Source organism: Phyllobates terribilis, unplaced genomic scaffold (assembly GCF_046119375.1).
Source record: "Phyllobates terribilis strain yellow unplaced genomic scaffold, ASM4611937v1 Scaffold_11__3_contigs__length_659146591, whole genome shotgun sequence".
Lineage (NCBI taxonomy): Eukaryota > Metazoa > Chordata > Amphibia > Anura > Dendrobatidae > Phyllobates > Phyllobates terribilis.
Window position 1 is genome coordinate 333,802,758 of NW_027362771.1, and position 25,185 is coordinate 333,827,942.

Sequence of the window (25,185 nt, forward strand, 5' to 3'; positions counted from 1 at the left end):
TATGACTAAAACGAGCAGGTAGGATATAAGTATTTAAAATGTTATATACTCAATATACTACCACCAATTTTAATGAAAAAAGCATGTTAGTGATGCACATTGAATCACTAACAACACTATGGGGGCAGTGTAGATAGTAGATATGACATGACCGGTTCCCTTTAAGCAGCAAGGATAAAACTTGGTGTTAGCAATGCAAGTGCAAATTGAGCTCACTGCTCTTTTTAACTTTTTAAATTTTGAATGCAACACGTTACATACCTTTAAGTGGTGGAGTCTGTCCAATTAACAGACCTAGAGAATAAAAAGAGGGAGAAGTATTAAAATCATCCGATTAACTGAGGACATCTGAATGAACATACCCAAAATTAGAATTTTCTGATGTTCCTAGAAATGGAGCATCTGACGCGTGTTATAACGAAGTTGAGCAAATTGATGCACTTCAATCCAATAAGTGACCCCCCCGACGCGCAATTCTGATAGCCTAATCTACTGTAGCTCAGGCTTTCTGTAATTGACAAATCCTGCTCCTGGCATGTCCTCCTCACATCCCTATTTACTGCCTCAAAAACAAATATTTAAATACCGAAATGTGCGAATCCTTTGTTCATTTCTAACCACTAGGAAGGGCTAAACGAGAGTAGTACAAGTAATTTATACAAGTGTGCATAGGTATCGAAAGATTTTCTTTTAATATCACCTCTTCGGTGGTATACTTTAGACCAGTATTTTGTGTCTAAAAATTGTCACGTCAGTAAGGGCTTGTTCACATGCTGCGTTTTTCCACACATTTTTCCAAGGGTAACAAATTGCAGCATTTTGCAGTACCAGCAATGTAAAGGAGGTTTCTGAAATCTCATGCACGGGCGGATTAGAACCATCAAAGCGTTCTTTCAAATCTGTAGTGTCAGTTCTTTCAGCGTATTCTAGCGTTTTTCACTTGTTCAAATAATTGGGGGGGACCACATAAACACGAGTCAAAAACAATCCAAAAACAAATTTATTTTTCAGTGTTTTTCCTGACAATATTTTGATCTTTCTGCAAAAAGATCCGCAGCAATTCCTCACCATGTGCACATACCCTAGTAAACGTGGCGGATTTTACAATTGAATAAAGCTGCATCCCCCATTTGTAGACACTTGTGTGTCTTTCAGATGAAATGAAACGTGGCAGGTGATTGTCTGCAGCAGTCACGTGATGCCACCCCCACCCAACTCTGCTGGAGTGGAAGCCAGGAGACCCGCAGGGAACTATGTGTAGAGTATGGAGTCATGGGCCCCTCTGTGCATGTATAAAATGTAGTAATTGTGAAGACCCGGGGTCTTCCGTGGGCAGAACACTACTTAGACAACACAGGGTGAGGGTAAAACAGCGTGGCAATACTTTATTGATCCACAAAATGGACAATAAACAGATAGAACAGTCTCAGCATATACCCAAGATGGTACAACATTACACTGTCTCACCCTTCTGCTCTGCCCACCTGAGATACAACAGCTGCGATTTTGAGACTTCCAGGACCAACTATCTCAACCAATGGCCCCCTCGCTTGTGGTGGGCCCCCACAGAGAAAAGGTAGCAGCAAGCTTAGGAAGCTAGCAGTCCAAAGAAGTACAAGGCCAGGAGACCCGGGGGTCCCACCCTGGCCTCTCCGAGAGTTTACATGAGGACAGATGACCGGCTGTTCCCCATCTGGCTACTCCGAATGTCTCCATGGGCTCCAGGCGACCAGAGGGTCCCACCTGGCAACCCCAAACAACATATCCATGGGGCCAGGTGACTTAATCGTCCCAACCTGGTCTCCCCAAATGTATCCATGGGCTCACTTATGGTCAGTGGAGCAGATCTGTATCTTTCCAGTCAGGGCCGTATACCCTTAGGCCAGAATCATGTAGAATTCAAATCTGTGTCTCTTTGGTTAAAGCCATGATTCCAACCTGATGGTCTCAGAGTCCGTCTGATATTTTGCTTCTCTTTGATTCTCTTTGCAGCAGGATAGAAAAACTATTTTTGTATTTGCATATGTGGTTAAGGTCATCAGTCACAGGTTGGGGGAAAAGGCAGCTATCAGGTCTCATTGTTTGAGCATTTAATGAATTTGCTTAGTTTGTCCTCCGGTCTTGTGAGTCAACAAGCCATAGGGTCCACACAAAGGATAATCAACATATTTAGCAAACATTCATTGTTCCAATGTCCTTCTTGACCAGCCACAGATATACACATACATTTACAAGTCACACAAACACAATAGTGTATTTCTCTTGGCTTAACAAATCTAATCGTCTGGCTGATTAAGATTATAAGCAGTATTGTCACAGTAAGCAACCCCTTTTAAAAAGGAATTACCATCTCAGACATTTATGGTATGTTTACATATAAAGCTTGAAGAAGGGGAGAGGCTGATAAAAAGCTGTGAAACACGTGGTCATAAGACTAGGATTAACCTACAACTAAAGTGGTATCTCCTTGCTCACAAATGTGGACGTGGTATTCACGGATAGCACTTGTATCTATGATATTCTATGGGGCTGTTCACACGCCCAATTTTTTCTCCTTAGAGTGATCCACAGGAAAAAAAAAATCAGAGAAGTCCAAGTGCAAGTCTATAGGTCAGTGGAAAAAAAAATTAAATCGGGAAGCACTCTGATGACATCCAAGTGTGGTTTGATTTTCAAGAACTGACAGAATGGAGAAATTTTTTTCCCCTTCTCCACATGAAACCCTGATTTAAGTCTGATCAGAGTAAAGCCATGTGCACACATTGAGTATTTGATAAGTATGTGCTGGCAACAGATTCTTTTTTTCACCTCTCATTAACCAACAGCTCGAGCACCGTTTAAATAGTTTTTAATAAATCCGGCCATGCATGCTAGTAAACACTGAAAGTAAGAGTTGGCCTTAAGGGACACAAAGCCAAAAAAAGAATTGCAACCCGAGCTTGCCGCGACTGGAGAGATAGCAGTGAATACAGGCAGCATTTTGAAATAGCACTTGGCTCTGCTTAAGCCGGATATTAATCTGATGAAGAAATCCGCGGAGCTTGATACTTGCCCCCTGCATTCAGCTCTTCCTACACATGAATAGAGCACAGTTGGTAAAATATGTCAAGGATTTCTCTCAGAAAGACTGAGGACCAATGATGGGAAAGTTGGATCAGTGTCTCCATAAGGAAAACACAATCTCGGCATTCCTTTGAAGATGTCTCCTGGGTAACATTTATGTAGTATATACGACTACAGACATTCGTCCTTTGTTTTCATAGCAGTGAAATTACTGCAAACACGGCATCCAGTTGTTTCCATTATATTGCAGAAGACATTATTCCAGCCCTGGAATCCATGCAGCCGCACGTAGATTATACATGCTCTTAACAAGAAAAAAAAATATCAACAGTATTACGTGTCTTTTATGCTGCTCCACATCAATTTAAGAACAGAATCTTGCACATAGAGTGCAATTATAGCACAAGGGCACTTTCTGTGACTGCAGACTTACGAATACTCTCGTGCAGAAGCCGGGAGCGGGCAGTCAAGTGAGTGCAAGTATGCGATTTACATACTTCCGGGCACATTCCGACTAGACTATTTTCAGCCTCGCTCAATTGACTTGCATTGAGCGAGTCCGCGCCCATCTAGTTGGCATGTGACCGCTTGTATGCAAATCATATACTTCCGGTCAAGCACGAGCAGTTCCCGGCACCAGAGAATCCTCTCAGTGTGATGTGAGGATTCACAAGTCTGCAGAGATAGAGCGGCTTCAGACTTGTAGTCTAAGACCGGACAGTCCCTTTAAATCCTTCTACAGCGGATCGGTCACCAGATTTTACAATACAGACAAAAATAACTATCAATTCTCATAGTCCAGATGAGGCTGTGGTTCTTACTTTGAAAAGTCCAAGTCAGAATTGCTAAAAAATACTTTTGAAAGGTTTTCTCACCTAGTATTAAAACAACACTTTAAAGCTCACCTGTCAGCAGGATTGTGCTCAGTAAACTACATACACTGTCAGGTGGGCAACATTACACTGATTAATATGATACCTTGGTTGATGAAATTTGTACTGTGGTTCTTGTGTAATCTTTTTCATCAACCAAGGTATCATATTAATCAGTGTAATGTTGCCCACCTGACTGTGTATGTAGTTTACTGAGCACAATTCGGCTGACCTGTGCACTTTAAGTGTCCAGCTCTAACAATGCTCAAGTTTTAACTTATCTATAGGTTTTTATTATCCACAGGATAGGTGATACCTTGTTGATCGATGGGACTATGACAGCTGTGGCCCACACCAGTCGGCAGAAGGGGGAACTTTTATCCCCATTGGAACAAGGAGGCAGTGCACATATGCTTTACCGGCACTCCGTTCATTCTCTATGGGCTGCTGAGCTCTGATCAGCTTTTTCGGCAGCCCCATAGAAAATTAATGGAGCAGTGATCGTGCATCTAATCTGCCGCTCCATATTGTAAAGGGGATTAATAGTGCCATAATAGAAATAAAAATTCCTAGTTCTGCCAGTGTGGGTCCCAGTGTTTGGACTCCCATTAATTAGCAGGTTATTACTAGTGTTGAGCATTCCGATACTGTAATATCGGGTATCGGCCGATATTCGCGGTATCGGAATTCCGATACTTAATTCCGATACTTTGACAATATCGGATACCGGAATCGGAAGTTCCCATAATGCCTGTGCTCTGCAGGGTCTCTGAAGGATGACAAGCTGGATGGCAGCGCTCAGCTGAGATCCAGCCTGTCATCAGAATGCCATCCCAGCGTGGGAGAATTCTCCTGATTGTTTAAAAGCCGGCGGGCGGTAAAAAGCCGCCGGCTTTTAAACAATCACACAGCCCCATACTGCTTCCCCGCAGCCTCCCACCCCGATCCTCCGCTCCCCTCGCCACCTCCCATCCCGATCGTAAGCTAGGACCGGGCGGGGAGCGCAGCACCAAGGAGCGAAGGACCCGGGCGGGGAAGCCGGCAATGAAAAGACTTCACCGCCGGCTTTCCCGTTCTTATTTCAAATGAACAGCTGAGGTATCAGGTGATGCCGATCAGCTGTTCATTTGAAGTCGCCGCGGTGCCCTCAGAGGGTTCATGTGAGTTCATGCTTGACTGCATGAACTCACATGAACTTTCCCACGGCCGCACAGGTCAGCCTCACCTCCCAGACCATCAGCCCGTCATGATTAGTGTGTGTGCGGGTGTGTGTGCGGGGTGTGTGTGCGGGGTGTGTGTGCGGGGTGTGTGTGCGGGGTGTGTGTGCGGGGTGTGTGTGCGGGGTGTGTGTGCGGGGTGTGCGGGTGTGCGCGGTGTCTGTGCGATGTCTGCGAGTGTGTGCGGGGTGTGTGTGCGGGGTGTGTGTGCGGGTGTGTGTGCGGGTGTGCGCTGTGTCTGTGCGATGTGTGCGGGTGTGTGCGGTGTCTGTGCGATGTCTGCGAGTGTGTGCGGGTGTGTGCGCGGTGTCTGTGCGATGTCTGCGGGTGTGTGCGTGCAGGCAGACATAGGCCGATGTGACACTACTACTCCCATCGGCCTATGTCTGTCCCCCGTCCACTCGTGCCAGCAGGATCAGCTCGATGGGAGCAGTAGTTCCCATCAGCCTGATCCTGCTATATAAATTGCCCTACTGTGTCCCCAATAAATGTTAAATACATGTCATTGGTGGCCAGTGGTTACCTACAATAAATTAGTTCATACATTACTTGTCCCCGCCGATCGCCACCTAAAATAAAGTAAAAAATAAAAAACTACACCTATACTCACCTAGACACCTAATTCCCCGAAGCCATCGTTCTCCTGTAATAAAATATAAAATAATAAACCACAACCTTATCCTTACCCCTCCGTAGTAGTCCACGAGTGTCCCACGATGATCTCAAGTTCAGAGCAGCCACATAGAATGTGACCGCTCTGAACCGCTGCCGCCGCTAGAATGACGGGGCCGTAAGGGTTCACCGGAGTTCAGGCAGCGCTGCTCCGGTTAGCTCCTTTACGGCCCTGCTGTATCGTGAGAAATTCCCACGGTACAGCAGTGCCGTAAAGGGGGTCTCCGGAGCTGCGCTGACTGAATGCACTCCGGTGACCTCAGTCAGTGGCTCCCGGCAGCGTGAGCTTACAGCAGCCATGACAGCTGTCACCATCTCCAGATGTGACAGCTGTGCATGGGAGATCAGCGCAGGAACGTGGACAGGTAACTATTATTTTTAGTAAACTAAGAATTAAATAAAATGGTGTGTTTTATTTCAAATAAATTATTTTTTTCTGGGTGTAGTGTGTTTTTTCTTTTTAACACTTTGTAGGTTAGTAATGGGGGTGTCTTATAGACGCCCATCATTACTAACCTGGGCTTCATGGCAGCTGGCTCTGACATGAACCCCAGCCCTATTACCCCCTGCCACCGCACCAGGGCAGCGTGGAAGAGTGAGGCTAAGTGCCAGAGTTGGCGCATCCTATGGATGCGCCATTTCTGGGGCGGCTGACGGCTGGTGTTTCTAGCCTGGGAGGGGGCCAATATTCATGGCACCCTTCCTGGGCTATTAATATCAGCCCCCAGCTGTCTGCCTAGCCTTTGCTAGCTATTAAAATAGGGGGGACCCCACGTCATTTTTTTGGGGGGGTCCCCCATTTTAATAGCTAGTAAAGGCTAGGTATTCAGCTGGGGGCTGATATTAGTAGCCTGGGAAGCTCCGTGGGTATTACCCCCTTCCCAGGCTTCAAACATCTGCCCCAGCCGTCTGCTTAACCACCGCTAGAGACTAAAATTATGGGGGATCCCACGTCATTTTTTTTTAAATAAATCCTTTATTTTAACACTAAATGACATTTGAGGAGTTAATAAAGATGCAGTCCCTAAATTATTATTTATTTTTTAATAAATTTTTCCCAAAACTTTTGACGTGGGCTTCGCCATATTTTTGTATGCCAGCCAGGTACAGCATCCAGCTTCTATGAACGCGCCATTTTCCGGGGCGGCTGCGGACTGCAATTTTCAGCGGGGGGGGGGGGGGGGGGGGGGGGGGGGGCAGAAAGCTTGGGCCTCCCTGCGCTGCAGATTCCATCCCCCAGCTGCCTAGTTGTACCTGGCTGGACACAAAAATAGGGAGAAGCTCCACGTTTTTTTTTTTTTTAATTATTTCATGAAATTCAATTTTTTTTAATTATTTCAGGAAATTCATGAAATAATTAAAAAAAAATTATGTGGGGCTTCGCCCTATATTTGTGTCCAGTCAGGTACAGCAGGCAGGAACGGGCTGCCCCCAACCACCAGCTGCCTATTTGTACCTAGCCGGACACAACAATATAGGGAAGCCCTTTTTTTCTTAATTATTCCATGAATTTCATGAAATAATTTAAAAAAAAAATACGTGGGGCTTCGCCCTATTTTTGTGTCCAGCCAGGTACAACAAGGCAGCTGGGGGCTGGAATCCGCAGCGCAGGGAGGCCCAAGCTTTCTGGGCCCCACCCGCTGCAAATTGCAGTCCGCAGCCGCCCCGGAAAATGGCGCGTTCATAGAAGCGCCATCTTCTGGCGCTGTACCCAACTCATCCAGGGCCCTGGTGCGGTGGCTCACTGGGTAATAAAGGGGTTAAGGCCAGCTTGGCATTATCAGCTGGCCCTAAGCCCGAAATTCATGGGGTCACGCCAATATTAGACATGACTGCCATGAATTTCTAGTAAAGTATTTAAAAAAAAACACAAACACCCAGAAAAAAGTCCTTTAATTGAAATAAAGACACAATTCTTTATTGTTCTAAATTAAACCATACTTACAGTCACGCCCATTCCAGCTGAAGCCAACGATCTCCTGTAATAAAAATAAAATAATAAACCAACATCATCCTTACCTTTCCATGGTTCCCACGACAGCTTCAGCTCTGCTACATCGAGATGACAGGCTGGACCGCAGCAGAACGCTGCCATCCAGCCTGTCATCCCGCAGACACTGAGAAGCGCAGGCATGCTTGCGCTCCTCAGTGTCTGGCTGTGACGGCATAAAGATGAGCCGAGGTCATGTTCAATGAACTCAGCTCACCTCATGCACGTCACTGACAGCGTGGGAAAATTCTCCTGCACTCAGCGCTTCAGCGTGAGAATTTTCCCACGCTGTCAGTGACGTGCATGAGGTCAACTGAGTTCATTGGACATCAACCTCACCTCATGTATGTCACTGACAGCGTGGGAGAAGTCTCACGCTGAAGCGCTGAGTGCAGGAGAATTTTCCCACGCTGTCAGTGACGTGCATGAGGTGAGCTGAGTTCATTGAACATGACCTCGGCTCATCTTTATGCAGTCACAGCCAGACACTGAGGAGCGCAAGCATGCCTGCGCTTCTCAGTGTCTGCGGGATGACAGGCTGGATGGCAGCGTTCTGCTGCGGTCCAGCCTGTCATCTCGATGTAGCAGAGCTGAAGCTGTCGTGGGAACCATGGAAAGGTAAGGATGATGTTGGTTTATTATTTTATTTTTATTACAGGAGATCGTTGGCTTCAGCTGGAATGGGCGTGACTGTAAGTATGGTTTAATTTAGAACAATAAAGAATTGTGTCTTTATTTCAATTAAAGGACTTTTTTTCTGGGTGTTTGTGTTTTTTTTAAATACTTTACTAGAAATTCATGGCGGTCATGTCTAATATTGGCGTGACCCCATGAATTTCGGGCTTAGGGCCAGCTGATAATGCCAAGCTGGCCTTAACCCCTTTATTACCCAGTGAGCCACCGCACCAGGGCCCTGGATGAGTTGGGTACAGCGCCAGAAGATGGCGCTTCTATGAACGCGCCATTTTCCGGGGCGGCTGCGGACTGCAATTTGCAGCGGGTGGGGCCCAGAAAGCTTGGGCCTCCCTGCGCTGCGGATTCCAGCCCCCAGCTGCCTAGTTGTACCTGGCTGGACACAAATATAGGGCGAAGCCCCACATCAATTTTTTTTAATTATTTCATGAATTTCCTGAAATGATTTAAAAAAAATTGACGTGGGGCTTCGCACTATATTTGTGTCCAGTCAGGTGCAGCAGGCAGGAACGGGCTGCCCCCAACCACCAGCTGCCTATTTGTACCTGGCCGGACACAACAATATAGGGAAGCCCTTTTTTAAAAAAATTATTTCATGAAATAATTAAAAAAAAATTGACGTGGGGCTTCGCACTATATTTGTGTCCAGCCAGGTACAGCAGGCAGGAATGGGCTGCCCCCAACCACCAGCTGCCTATTTGTACCTGGTTGGACACAACAATATAGGGAAGCCCTTTTTTTCTTAATTATTCCATGAATTTCATGAAATAATTTAAAAAAAAAATGCGTGGGGCTTCGCCCTATTTTTGTGCCCAGCCAGGTACAACTAGGCAGCTGGGGGCTGGAATCCGCAGCGCAGGGAGGCCCAAGCTTTCTGGGCCACCCCCGCTGCAAATTGCAGTCCGCAGCCGCCCCAGAAAATGGCGCGTTCATAGAAGCGCCATCTTCTGGCGCTCTACCCAACTCATCCAGGGCCCTGGTGCGGTGGCTCACTGGGTAATAAAGGGGTTAAGGCCAGCTTGGCATTATCAGCTGGCCCTAAGCCCGAAATTCATGGGGTCACGCCAATATTAGACATGACCACCATGAATTTCTAGTAAAGTATTTAAAAAAACACAACACCCAGAATAAAGTCCTTTAATTGAAATAAACACACAATTCTTTATTGTTCTAAATTAAACCATACTTACCATCACGCCCATTCCAGCTGAAGCCAACGATCTCCTGCAATAAAAGAAAAATAATAAAGCAACATCATCCTTACCTTTCCATGGTTCCCACGACAGCTTCAGCTCTGCTACATCGAGATGACAGGCTGGACCGCAGCAGAACGCTGCCATTCAGCCTGTCATCCCGAAGACACTGAGAAGCGCAGGCATGCTTGCGCTCCTCAGTGTATGGCTGTGACGGCATAAAGATGAGCCGAGGTCATGTCCAATGAACTCAGCTCACCTCATGCACGTCACTGACAGCGTGGGAAAATTCTCCTGCACTCAGCGCTTCAGCGTGAGAATTTTCCCACGCTGTCAGTGACGTGCATGAGGTGAGCTGAGTTCATTGGACATGAACTCGGCTCATCTGGATGACGTCACAGAGAGACACTGAGGAGCGCAAGCACGCCTGCGCTTCTCAGTGTCTGCGGGATGACAGGCTGGATGGCAGCGTTCTGCTGCGGTCCAGCCTGTCATCTCGATGTAGCAGAGCTGAAGCTGTCGTGGGAACCATGGAAAGGTAAGGATGAGGTTGCTTTATTATTTTTCTTTTATTGCAGGAGATCGTTGGCTTCAGCTGGAATGGGCGTGCCAGTAAGTATGGTTTAATTTAGAACAATAAAGAATTGTGTGTTTATTTCAATTAAAGGACTTTATTCTGGGTGTTTGTGTTTTTCTTTAACTTTGACTATGGGGTTAGTAATGGGGGTGTCTTATAGACGCCTCTCCATTACTAACCTGGGCTTGATGTCAGCTGGCATTATAAGCTGACATCAACCCCAGCCCTATTACCCCCTGCCACCGCACCAGGGCAGCGTGGAAGAGCAAGGCTAAGTGCCAGAATTGGCGCATCCTATGGATGCGCCATTTCTGGGGCGGCTGACGGCTGGTGTTTCTAGCCTGGGAGGGGGCCAATATTCATGGCACCCTTCCTGGGCTATTAAAATCAGCCCCCAGCTGTCTGCCTAGCCTTTGCTAGCTATTAAATTAGGGGGGACCCCACGTTATTTTTTTGGGGGGGTTCCCCCATTTTAATAGCTAGTAAAGGCTAGGTATTCAGCTGGGGGCTGATATTAGTAGCCTGGGAAGCTCCGTGGGTATTGCCCCCTTCCCAGGCTTCAAACATCTGCCCCAGCCGTCTGCTTAACCTCCGCTAGAGCCTAAAATTACGGGGAACCCCACGCCAATTTTTTTTTAAATAAATCCTTTATTTTAACACTAAATGACAAGTACAGTAATCAACACTGTCACTGTGCTTCTTATATGTGTGACTGACATGTTTCTATCTATCTAATCTATGTGTGATTCTCTATTCTTTCTATTCTAAATTGTTGGGTACAGATGCTGAATTGCCGGCCGGCTTTTTTAAAGAGACGGTGCACGAAAACACTAATATTTTTTTAAATAAATCCTTTACACTAAATGACAAGTACAGTAACCAACACTAACTGTACTTATTATATATGTGACTGACATGTTTCTATCTATCTAATCTATGTGTGAAGCTCTATTCTTTCTGTTGTAAATTGTCGGGTACCGGTGAATGCCGCTGATGAATTGCCGGCTTTTCATGTCATTCTACATTATTCTTAGTTGTTTTACTTCATGTAGAATTAACCTACAAGGAAAGAAAGGGTTTATTTTCATTCCGATATTTGTGTCCCATTGACTTGCATTGGTTTCCGGTATCGGAATCGGCGATATCCGATACTTTTTGGGTATCGGCCCGATCCAATCCGATACGATATTTCCTGATATCGGAAGGTATCGCTCAACACTAGTTATTACCTATCCTGCGGATAGGGGATGTTCAGTGAAAAGTGTCAGATGCTATTACTCATCACTTCTACAGAAGTGTAACCAATACTCAAAATGTAACACAAAGTTGCAGATCACTTCAACCTTGACACAGTCGTATTGATTTATCTATAGCAGAGTGCCACATGCCTAGAATAGGATCCCTACAAAACACTGACTAGACATCAGGATGTTACATAGGCAACTGTGCAGGCAGTGACACTTCTCCATGCTGAGGTCAGACTAGGTAGGAAATAAGCCCATACAGCCCCTTTAAGCAAGCCATGCTTTTTTTTTCGGACTCCATAAACATTGAATATCATACACTGATGAATCACTGTAGTTCTGACCTTAAAGGGAAAAGGTCATGTAAAAAACGCTATTAACCTGCAGATGTTGGGTTAATCTGCAGGTTAATAGAGTTCTCATGCTGTGCAGCTATTGCACTAAAAGCCTCCAGCTTTCAGTCAGAGGTGCGGCCGGCACAGCATTAGTCACCGCTTAATACATTGTGAAAGGCGGCTGTAACTAGGCCCCAAGCACTGACTGACAGCCAGTTCAGAAGTGCATCAACCGGCTGTCACTCACTGTCTGGGGCCTGGAAACAGCCGAAGATACGACTGAAAGCCGGAGGTTGCTGGGAGGAATAAATTAATTTCTTCCTAGCAGTGGGGCTCTCAGTGTGAGCACAGAGAAGCTTCAGAACACTATTAAAAGGCAGATTAACAGCTTTTTTTGACAAGACAGGTTCCTTAATCACTTATCTATCGTTTTGGTTGACTGAAAATGAGTTTGTATAAATTTAAATACAAGTTTAAAGGGGTCTTCATATTGTGCACACTGTGCGCTAAAAGGATTCTCGGTGCCGGGAACATGTGACATATGGTCATGTGACTGCTAGTATGCAATATGCATACTCCGACTATCTGGGCGCGGCCTTGCTCAAAGCAAATGTACTGAACAAGGCAGGAAACAGTCTAGTCTGAATGTGGCCAGAAGTATGCATATTGCATAATTGAAGCCACATGTCCGCCCACTCCCAGCCCATGCCGGCACTAGAGAATCCTCAACCGGCAGTGGGCAAACTGTGAGAATTCACAAGTCTGCAGTCACATAGAGTGACTGAAGAGTTGTAGTTTAAAACAAGACAACCCCTTTAATGCATATGTAAAATTATCAAGTAAAAAAAAAAACAGCAGTGGGCATCTGTCAGCAGAATCAACCCTTCTAAGATGTCTATATGGGCATGTAGGTCACGGAAAGTTGAATAAAATAACTAGATATCTGCGATCCGATGCCTTATTCCATAGTATAACACATTTTTCTTAATATGTTAACTGCTTTAAAGCCTGGGGCATTTTAATATGCCCCAGCCTATCACCCCCAGTTCAGCGCGGGCTCCAAAAAAGCTATTTACCTGCAGATATAGTGGTAATCTACAGATAAATAGCATTTATATCATGTCTAATAGACTTATTGGTCCAGGGAAAAAAAAGAAGCTTTATTCTCCCTGCAGCCTATCACTTCCAGTCTCAGGGGCTGTGCAGGGAGCAGTTGCAGCGAGCGCACTGTGATCAAGCTGTAAAGCAGGCTGTCATTCAAGGTGCAGGGGACTGATCAGTGTGCGCACTCTGTAGTGAGAGATGACTAACAGTCCCCGGCACCGCCCAACTACTCGAAGGGAGCGGACGCAGAGAGAACATAGCTTCATTTTCTCCCCGTAGCCGCTGTTCCAGTAAGCTGGCCAGACATGATATAAACTTTATTTACCTGCAGATTACAGCATATCTGCAGGCAAATAGTTTTTGGAGGCGACTGGTTCCATTTAAACAAAAGATCTAGCATGGACACAGCAGATATGCACCTATGAATTTGGGTAGAGCAGATAGCAGCTCATAGCTGGTGATGCCTTAGAAATTCCATTTCTAAGGTTCCTGTTTTCAAGGAGTTACAAATGTGGCATGTTAACATCTTCAGAACCTCTACACCAAATTTTTCAGATAAATGATGATGCTGGTAATTACATAAATGCAACAAGTATTATTATAGGATATTTCCTCTGAAGTACAATGGGGGAGGGAAGCTCAATCAGGATATTTTACTTTGAAGAAGACAAAAAAAAAGGAATGGGGAGATTTGAAGCTTTACGGCAGGAATGTGGGTGGGTGGATATGGGGCATATGACCTCAGAGGAGAGCCTGCCAGATAGGGAGTACATGAGGAATTAGGAAACTCACAATGGAATGGCAGATCGGACTCCATTGTTCTTCCCAGTGTCTATACTGGTGAAAATGAGATTTCTGACTGTTGTACTCTCAGGCGACCGGTATATACTATACTATAGTAAAGGATATGATAAATATTTGACCCTCAAACTATGGTGTCAATTTCAGCATAGGCAATTGGGCACTTATTTACCAGCATATTTATACAGGCTGATGACCAATGATGGGGACAGAATGATGACAGTTATGATCGGTCTATCCACTGGCGAACACAGACAGAAGAGGGCCCCTGTGCAAAAACAATATATGGGCCCTTTGATGCCCAATAGCTCATTACAATGTACAATTCCACCTGTTTTGTAGGTGGAAATGGACCCCCATACCTCTTGGGCCCTTGTGGGTTGCCCCTGGGTCTATCCCCATACAGTGTCATATTACTGTCGGCACATCCCGTTTATCCGGCAATGTTCTGCCAATAATGTATTTATTTGCCGTCATAATCGATCTGATCACCCAATAAACGAGCTCTTTGCTCATTCGTTAGGTGATCACAATAGTGTTTCCATCGGCGGACAACCGGGAAGGAGTTTGCTTATGAATGCTCGTTAACAAATTATCTAACGATGCAACGGCACCAGAAGAGTCTCAAAGATTCTATTCAGATTTTCTAGGTGAGTATTGGCTAAAGGAAGGATAAATGTGGCAGATTTTTCCAAATATTGTTTTGGAATAATCCCCCAAAAGACTGCAACAAATGACAGAATAATGTATGTGAAATGGGATTCTTCTAATTTTACATGGTTTATTTGCAACCAATTTTCACCACAGGTGTCAACTTCTGCAAAGCAAGAAGTCAAATCCATAGCGGACAAAGTCTACCATGTGAGAATTTACATTCGCATGCAGCCTGCGCTCCATAATACCTGAATATTATGTTTAAGCCATTTTAGAAATTTTGAGCTAGATGAGGAAAGTATCAAACAAAAGCTGATTTAAATATATTACAGATAAAAACATACACTAAACACAGATTATACATTAATAGAAAATATACAGAACACAAAGCTACAGCTGCAGACCTGAGGAATATAAGTTATATGCAACTCATTGTATTCCCTTACATGCCAGAAACCACCCAAAAGTTTGTGTGGCTGGAATATTTCGGGCTCTCTTCATTCTGGTCTAGAAGAGCACATCGAAGAATCAGTGTTTTCTATCATTGAGTACTTTACAGTACTTAACTTATCAAGCCAGATCCTGCCTACCAAGAAAGAGGCTGCCAAGAGAGACAAGCCATTTACATTTTACTTGTAAACTGATTTGCCATAACAATAAAAATGGTTAAACCCCCTGTGCTACAAAAAGAGTTGAAAGAGGCATGGGCTACACCAGACCCCTGAAGGTATAGCGTAAGACACTGTCAGCTTAAGGCAGGGTAGTCAAACTCAAATACACAGAGGGTCAAAATTGAAAACTTTGACAAAGTCGAGGGCCAACCTTGATATTTATTTAAAAAAGAGAAGTCTACAATTGACAAAGTTTTTCCTTATCAAATATAATGATGAAACATCATATGTAAACAAACTTAAAGGGCTTGTCCCATGAATAAAGTACATTTTATTTAACAGATCTTAGAAAAAATTAGCACAATCACAAATGGGGCATACTGGAATAATATAATATGTTATGTAAGAGCTGTAAAAAGCATATGGCCCAAATGGCTTAATTTAAATATATAATAACAAAGGATAGAAAAACCTTGAACTAATAGATAATAAAGTATGACGTCAACAAAACTACCCCCAAACACAGTATGATACCTCCACAGTACCCTCCACAAACACAGTATGATGACCCTACTGCACCTTCCCAGAAAAGTATGGTGACCCATCACAATAGGATTTCCTAACTGTGATCCACACACAGACCTTCACACAGAATAATGAGCCCAACATAGTCCTCCTTACAGTATAAAGGGCCCCACATAGTCCTCCATATAGTATAATGGGCCCCACACAGTCCTCCATATAGTATAACGGGCCCCACACAGTCCTCCATATAGTATAATGGGCCCCACACAGTCCTCCATACAGAATAATGGGCCCCAAATAGTCCTCCATACAGAATAATGGGCCCCACATAGTCCTCCATACAGTATAATGGCCCCACATAGTCCTGCATACAGTATAATGGGCCCCACATAGTCCTCCATACAGTATAATGGGCCCCACATAGTCCTCTATACAGTATAATGGGCCCCTCATAGTCCTCCATACAGAATAATAAGCATCAAATAGAGCTCCATACAGTGTAATGGCCCCAATTAGTCCTCCATACAGAATAATGGCCCCACATAGTCCTCCATACAGTATAATGGGCCCCACATAATCCTCCATACAGTATAATGGGCCCCACATAATCCTCCATACAGTATAATGGGCCCCACATAATCCTCCATACAGTATAATGGGCCCCACATAGTCCTCCATACATTATAATGGGCCCCACATAGTCCTCCATACAGAATAATGGGCCCCACATAGTCCTCCATACATTATAATGGGCCCCACATAGTCCTCCATACAGTATAATGAGCCAGAGTTTGTGGCTTAAGACCTTTGTCCATGAATTGCTCTTCTGTTCCTTTTTCTTTTTATGGCAACAAAGACACAGAAAAACATATCACATACACGCCAGTCATACATTAGACACATGCCACAAATGCCAGCCACATATCCATACCAGTTATTCACTAGACACATGCCACAAATGCCAAATCACACACTAGACACATGCTACATAGACACTAGTCAGAAACATGATACATACACGCCAGTCACACACCAGACATATGTCACTGGCATGTACAGTATATGACAATAGAGACAAATTCCCAGGGCATCCTCTGCAACTGAACACCCCTTCTTGTGCTATCTGGCACCAAGATGTTAGTAACAGATGCTCCAAATCCTGCATTTTGTGGGTTAAGGCCTCAAGGGATCAGACTTGTTCATCCAATACGTCCAACAAATGCTCAGATCAGATTCAGATCTGGGGAATTGGGAGGTAGAGACAACACCTTAAACTTTTTGACATGTTGAGCCACGTTCACACGTTCAGTATTTGTAAGACAAAATCAGGAGAGGAACAGTCAGTGGAAAAGTATAATATAAACACGTCACCACTTCTGTATTTGTCACCCACTCCTGATTTTGGCTTACAAATACTGTGTAAAATACTGACCAAATACTGAACGTGGCCTTATGAAAACCATTCCTGAGCAGTTTTTGCATTGAGGGGTGCACAATACACTTATGAAAGAGGCCACAGCTACTAGAGATACTGTGATGATGAAGGTGTATCCTTGGTCTTCAGTAATGTTAAGTGGTACGTCTCACAGTAACATCCACAAGAGCCAAAAGATTTCAAGGAGTCCATTTCCCAAACCAACAACAACACTGCCTCTGCCAGCTTGCCTTCTTCACTTGGGGCTTTCTTGTGCCCATTCTTTCCCAGACAGGTGATGGACACACATCTTTGGTCCACACTATTTATCAGACCACCTTCTTTTATTGCTCCATGGTTAAGTTCTGATGCTTACATTCCCAGGGCAGGTGCATTCAGAGGTGGGCAGGGGTATGGGCATCAATGCAGCCCCATACACAGCAAGCTGTGATGTACGGTGCTTTCACACTTGATGTCACAGTTATTATTAACTTTTCTAGCTAAAGTGGAGTATAGTAAGCAGGCAAGGGACGCCGGAGCAGTGGAAATGTATTTTCTGTTTTATCTGCCTATTTTATGGATCATTATGAGTTTGATGGATATCTGGTGAACGGTACCTACAAAAATGCAAAGTGCCTACAGAAAAAATGTATGCAGAATAAAAGATAGGGAGGTTTTTCTAGAATTCTTTCCAATGAAGGGGAATGTTAATAATAAAGCATACAAAGACATTTAGACAATTGTATGCTTCCAACTTTGTGTCAACGGCGACTACAAGCCAGATATATCTGAGACCGAGTTCACAAATGCTCTTATTTTCTGAATGTGCACAAATTTCCATCTCCTATGGAGATTGTTTTAGATACAGAAACGAGTCCAACCAAGGAATAACCTAACCAGAGCTGTCAACAGGCCAGAAATCCCAGGATAGTCTGGAAAAACAGGGCACTTTTTTTTGACTTGTCCGTAATAAAAAATGTAAGGCATCCGGGATTTTTTAAGCTGAAAAAACTTGTACAGATTATTTTGGTTGTAATTATCATCATCGTATTACAGTTCACAGTGAATGCAGCTGACGTCTCCAGATCAGAATTCTGGGCTGCAGACATGTGTCACTTATGATCATAATGATTTATTATGGTTTTCCAACATGTCCATAAAAAATATGGTCAGTCCGTGATTTTTTGATAAGGTGTCCAGCCAGACAAAAATAAAAAGTTGGCAACCCTGAAGCTACCGTGGTTTTGGAATGTTCAACAAGGTCATTTAGGTGTGATGGTCAGATGGCATGTATGAGACTATGAAGAAATTCATTTCTCCCCAGTAAGTTAGGATACTACTTTAATTTTAAGGTGAAAGGTAGCCATAAGGAAGAGCAGACTGTCTTATGTATGCAGCCCTGCCCAGCTCTCCCCCGATAGAGGTATGGGAAATAAAAGATTAGAGAAATTTAAAAAGCACTCCTATTAAAGTTGTTATCCTCTTAATATATTGCAGTCATCATATTATGTAGCACTGTGTACTTACAATTGCTCATTTTGCCTTTCTACCCAGCTAATTCTTCTATTTTATCTGCTCTAAGTAGAATCAGGAAGTCTCTTGTCACTGTATTATTCATGATCACCCTCTTCAACTCCTGAACTAGCTCCCCCCCCTGCCAGGGACTTTTGCAGTGACTGATGACTCATACAGCGAAAATTAACCTCCTGTTTCTACACAGAGCTTAGAAGGATTCAGCTAATCAGTTTTTAACCATGTGATGTCATAGACCTAACGGAAAAGAAAATAATTTAATGGTAATAAGGGCAAAATTAGCAATTGTAAGTACACAGTGCCATACATTATGATAACTGCTATATAGTAAGAGGATAAAAATGTTGATGAGTGCTTCTTTAATGAGGACCTGTCACTTGCCAGAAATATGTAATTTTAAAATTTGTGTAAATGCCGCTGTTCTAGATCTGGCGTTCGTGTTTGATTCCCCCTTGTCTGTATGTAAATTTAGTCTTATTACCAAGTGGGCATGGTCAACGACTCTTCTCTGGGGACGGGTGCAGGCGGGAGAAAGGGAGGGGGGGGGGGGAGTGGATCCCATTTGTTTAAATTTGAATGCCCTACCAGATGTCTGCCCTCTCCCCACTGCGAATACATGCTCATGAGGCAAAACTGAGTGTGCTTGTGCATGTGTATAGGGAGCCCAGACGAAGAGCTGTCACAAATCCACATTAATGAAAAATCAATTCAGTATCCAAAGTGACTGATAGCTGGAGACAAAGTAATTAAATGCTTATTTACTTTAACTAGTAGGCAGAGTTTCTGTAGACAGTAGGTTATTACCCCAGGCATAGGTGGAATAAATTATTCAGAATTCAGGAGCTTTACATAAGAAATCTAGTAGCCAGTAGCATCTGCAGAATTTGCATCCATTAAGAAATCACTCCCATAGGTTCAGAGCCAACAACTTTTTTTTTCAGGCATACTGGTTGACTGGTTCTTGGGAACTGTCCAGCCCTGAACGATGGATAATGTCACCTCTAAACGCTGGCTTTTAATAATGATTAAATGTAGGTCCCCGTCCTACAATAATGAATGCAGAGCAGCACAGGTAGACTGAGACTAAACTAACAATATTTATTTATAAATAATTCAGATTACTTTTTAAAATTAAAGGGGCTGTCCAGGTTTGGGATGAACTGTGCGCACTGCATGCTGTCAGGATTTTCCAGTGCTGGCGGCAACAGCGAGTGATCACGTGACCATAAGCAGGCGATTTGGATCGTTCCGGCCACATTCCAACTAGATGTGCGAGGCCGAGCATGTCTAGATGTAATGTTGCTGGAAATCACGCGGCAGCCAACTCTTGCCACCAGCACCAGAAAATCCTGACCGCGTGCGGAGCGCATGCTGTGAGGATTCAAAAGTCTGCAGTCACTTTCATCCCAAACCTGGACAACCCCATTAAAAGCCTTTTATTTACAGCAAGATGACTGTATTTTTTAAAGCAAATCGTTAGTTTACACTAGTTGGCAGTAGAACTATTAAAGAGTCTTTGCATAAGTGATTGTTTCTAAACATGGTGGGCACATCCTCAGTTCTTTAACAGCGGCCATGTCTGGTGGTTATTGCCAACAGGACAAGGACACAACTGATGCAAGGAAAAACCAGAACACAAGTTCACTCTCCTACGCAAACACCAGCAAAGGAAATCCCAACTGTTTACAAGTGACTTGCTCTGTGAACATTATTTCCTTGAATTTTCTAAAAATATGAATTTCTGTATATGCAGTTCATATCTTAAAATATTTAAGTGAACATCAGCATAACAATACAAACATTCTGTGCCAGCATTACTGCATTTTTTTATACAGTTTTCCTAGTAGCCTCCCAAACACGATCACCCTAGTCAATATTCCCTTGTACAAACTTACGTATGCTTTCACATGTATTCAGAACAGGTTTTGAGATATATCTATATATCTCTATCTATCTCTATCTATCTATCTATCTATCTATCTACACACATGTATAGTACAGACCAAAAGTTTGGACACACCTTCTCATTTAAAGATTTTTCTGTATTTTCATGACTATGAAAATTGTACATTCACACTTAAGGCATCAAAACTATGAATTAACACATGTGGAATTATATACTTAAGAAAAAAGTGTGAAGCAACTGAAAATATGTCTTATATTCTAGGTTCTTCAAAGTAGCCACCTTTTGCTTTGATGACTGCTTTGCACACTCTTGGCATTCTCTTGATGAGCTTCAAGAGATAGTCACCGGAAATGGTTTTCACTTCACAGGTGTGCCCTGTCAGGTTTAATAAGTGGGATTTCTTGCCTTATAAATGGGGTTGGGACCATCAGTTGTGTTGTGCAGAAGTCAGGTGGATACACAGCTGATAGTCCTACTGAATAGACTGTTAGAATTTGTATTATGGCAAGAAAAAAGCAGCTAAGTAAAGAAAAACAAGTGGCCATCATTACTTTAAGAAATGAAGGTCAGTCAGTCCGAAAAATTGGGAAAACTTTGAAAGTGTCCTCAAGTGCAGTTGCAAAAACCATAAAGCGCTACAAAGAAACTGGCTCACATGAGGACCGCCACAGGAAAGGAAGACCAAGAGTCACCTCTGCTTCTGAGGATAAGTTTATCCAAGTCACCAGCCTCAGAAATCGCAGGTTAACAGCAGCTCAGATTAGAGACCAGGTCAATGCCACACAGAGTTCTAGCAGCAGACACATCTCTTCAACAACTGTTAAGAGGAGACTTTGTGCAGCGGGCCTTCATGGTAAAATAGCTGCTAGGAAACCACTGCTAAGGACAGGCAACAAGCAGAAGAGACTTGTTTGGGCTAAAGAACACAAGGAATGGACATTAGACCAGTGAAAATCTGTGCTTTGGTCTGATGAGTCCAAATTTGAGATCTTTGGTTCCAACCACCGTGTCTTTGTGCGAAGCAGAAAAGGTGAACGGATGGACTCTACATGCCTGGTCCCCACCATGAAGCATGGAGGAGGAGGTGTGATGGTGTGGGGGTGTTTTGCTGGTGACACTGTTGGGGATTTATTCAAAATTGAAGGCATATTGAACCAGCATGGCTACCACAGCATCTTGCAGCAGCATGCTATTCCATCCGGTTTGCGTTTAGTTGGACCATCATTTATTTTTCAACAGGACAATGACCCCAAACACACCTCCAGGCTGTGTAAGGGCTATTTGACCAAGAAGGAGAGTGATGGGGTGCTAAGCCAGATGACCTGGCCTCCACAGTCACCAGAAGTGAACCCAATCGAGAAGGTTTGGGGTGAGCTGGACTGCAGAGTGAAGGCAAAAGGGCCAACAAGTGCTAAGCATCTCTGGGAACTCCTTCAAGATTGTTGGAAGACCATTTCCGGTGACTACCTCTTGAAGCTCATCAAGAGAATGCCAAGAGTGTGCAAAGCAGTCATCAAAGCAAAAGGTGGCTACTTTGAAGAACCTAGAATATAAGACATATTTTCAGTTGTTTCACACTTTTTTGTTAAGTATATAATTCCACATGTGTTAATTCATAGTTTTGATGCCTTCAGTGTGAATGTATAATTTTCATAGTCAAGAAAATACGGAAAAATCTTTAAATGAGAAGGTGTGTCCAAACTTTTGGTCTGTACTGTATGTATATATATTTATATATACACACACATACACGATATTGGACCTCTGGTCGGATGCGAGGACTACTTCAGCACTTTGCATGTAAGCAACTTAGCATTAAATTTGTTCTCCAGCACAGTACACAACTGTCTTACACAAAGTTCATAATCACTGGATTTTTTAATTTAAAGAGGTTGTCCGGTCCAAATTGATAAGTTTGCAGTCACCCTGTGTGACTGCAGACTTATGAATCCCCCCAGCGCACGATGTGACTGCAGACTTATCAATTTGGACCAGACAACCCCTTTAACATTAATGGCCTATCCTTATGCTGTAGAAACATTTTTATCCCCAATGTTAAAATCAGTATTTTAGGAGTTTAGTTCCAGCTGGTCTCTTAAAATACTCTCTTAATATCAGGAATTTATAGCCATTCTTTCACAGACTCAAAGTAAACACACCAGCCCCAGCAGGTCTAAAATCTATTAACGTATGCATTTTTGAACTGTACAATCTAGTGACAGATCTGTATTAAGACAATGAAAAGTTTCAAATCATACGCGAGCAGCAAATAAAAGTGGCACAATGTATTAGTGGAGAACACCTGCATGCTGAAAAGCCATTGTATGGGACGGCTTTTTTGGGTTTTTTTGGCAGCAAAATGAAGTAAAACAAATAGAGGATTACATTTCTTTTAATTCCTGCAATATAGAGTGACCTATTTCTAGGAATTCAAGTTTATACCTCCTACAGGAGACGGCTTTTTGCAATCTAGGACTCAAGGGAGCTCTACGCAAGAGGAAACTAATCTGGCTTTTGAAAGTGTGAGGTAGACAGAATAATCTCACCATTTAATACATCAGTATATACCGAGGGCTGAAGCTTGTGAATAGTAACAGTCATTTTCCCATCATTCTTTTTTATTTTCCTTTTGTTTTCTTCTGGTAGAGGAAAATTCACAATTACCTAAATATACTGCCATGTCGATCGTTAAAGATCCAGCATAGCGATTGGACCACAAGCACAGATGATTGTTCCCACAAGATCTGATACTCTATCAATACGAATGCAGCAAGTTTATAATTGTGTGACCACAACTCTGCCCATCGTGATTGTCAATTGATGCTGAATTGTCGTTTCACAGTCGCGCCATTTGGCCTACCCTAGTGTGGGTGCATCATTGGCATGGCATTAAAGGCATGACATCAGGAGAATGTAAGTACCAGCGCAGACAAATAGGTCCAGATTCATCAAGACCGGCATTGCTCATGGTGGAGTCATACGCTTCTGTGCACCTTGCCAAAAATCACTTCAGTCATAAATTAAATGAGCTATGGCCTCACACCTCCTTTCCCGCAAATTTTGTCAGAGCGGGGGTGAAATTGGTGTGAAAACGCCAAGTGTCCCAAAATTTTTTCTCAACTCCACGCTGCGACTTTTCAAAGCAATTTATGCCACAATTATGCCATAAATCGCTACGATTAATCGGGTCCATGGTATCTGTATCCTGTATGACCAAAAATACAACCAAAATATATGACCGTTGTATTAATATCTGTTGACCGCACAGTCCTATCAGCACTTTCCAATTTGAACATGTTCGATTAGTTCATTTGTGAATGCGGTGCGAGAAAGAATGGCTGCCCCGCTTGTGATTTGCATGAAAGAAGAGCGGCGTGCAGGGATTTGGGGGTCTGAGGCTGTGTGTGGTGCCGAGATTTATTGAAGACTAAACATCACAGTATGAAGATAGTATTTTGTCGCAAAGAACAGATGCAGCTGATCAAGTAGTGCCCTGGTCGTCAGGTGTGAACGCACCTCAAGAACAATTATTGCTTTGGAGTAAAAAAAAAAGTAGCCCCCACAAAATGAATGTGACAATGAACAATAGTAACACAGACAGCTCACCCAGAAGGGGAGGAGAACACCTAGTGATTGCCCAAAACTTACAGGAATGCCCCCAAAGCAAAGCCCACTCACACACATACCACAGAGAAGCGCTTATCCACATCTCATTGCTCCTGTTTACACAGCACATTTCAGTCATGTCCTGACACTGACAGCATGGCGGCATTGTAATAATTCAGAAGAATCCATTGTTCTTGTGCTATACATAAAAACCACATAAGATATAACCGCACGAAGGAGGGTTAAAAGACGGCACAAAGTAAATATCAGTGCCTCAAGGAGAATCTAAAAGCAACAAAGTAAGAAACCTGTGACTGTTGATAGCTTAGACATATTTTACCTCATGATTTCACTCAGCGTTCCAATATCACTTCATTATCATCTAAATAATATAGTAGTTCTACCTTTACAGCCCATTTCCCTTAACACAGGGCTAGACAAAACCCACCACCTCCTCGACCATTAAAAAGGAACCTATGTCACCATGTTATAGAAAGCGGGTGGAGCAGATCATGTGCAGGGCTTCTTGTGGTCCAGTTGCAGTTAGATGGCCTTCGGCCAGTCCAGACATTGCTCTTCATACTCGGACTGTGAATATCAGACATATGATCCAGGCTAACATGTAAATTAATTATTGAAATCCTTGGTTTTTTTCTGGGCTGATGGTCGAGGTGTCTGTTTCATTCAGTTCCACTGCTTCAAGTGTATAAAATCCAGCCACCAGCCATTGAATCTGCCTTTACAAACATTTGAGAAAGAATCGGTCACATTACATTTTTAATAAAATCACTTGATTCATGCTTCCAAAATCATGTGCATGAATTTTCCAGTGCCGCTACAGGTGACTGCCAGGTCTCTTGCTATGGAGGGGAGAGACCTGTCAATCACATAGAAAGTACCTAGGAGGAGCCGGCAGGGGTGGTGCTGGACTAGTTTTGCATCTGTCTATGGTCCCTGACATGAATCAAGTGACAGGTTCCATTTTTAAATGAATTGGAATGAATTCAAGTGAGGCACTGTAGTAGGATGCCACCATTGCAACAAGCCAGTTTGTGAAATTTCCATGGCAAATCAGTCAGAAATTGGCAGATCAAAGTTAGAAAACAGTATTGCCAAGTGCTATAGGGGATAAATATCACCATCGTGCAGATGTGTAACTGCATAGCTCCATACAT

General features: G+C 43.5%; 1 protein-coding gene across 3 annotated transcripts in view; it reads right to left on the reverse strand.

The window, feature by feature from the left end:
• TLN2 (talin 2) overlaps positions 1-25,185 on the reverse strand; it is a 261,616-nt gene that overhangs the window by 174,564 nt on the left and 61,867 nt on the right. For all 3 annotated transcript variants that reach the window (XM_073652730.1, XM_073652729.1, XM_073652728.1), the window contains exon 2: positions 262-294. The gene's annotated coding sequence lies outside the window, so the exon portion shown is untranslated. The remainder of the gene's footprint in view (positions 1-261; positions 295-25,185) is intronic.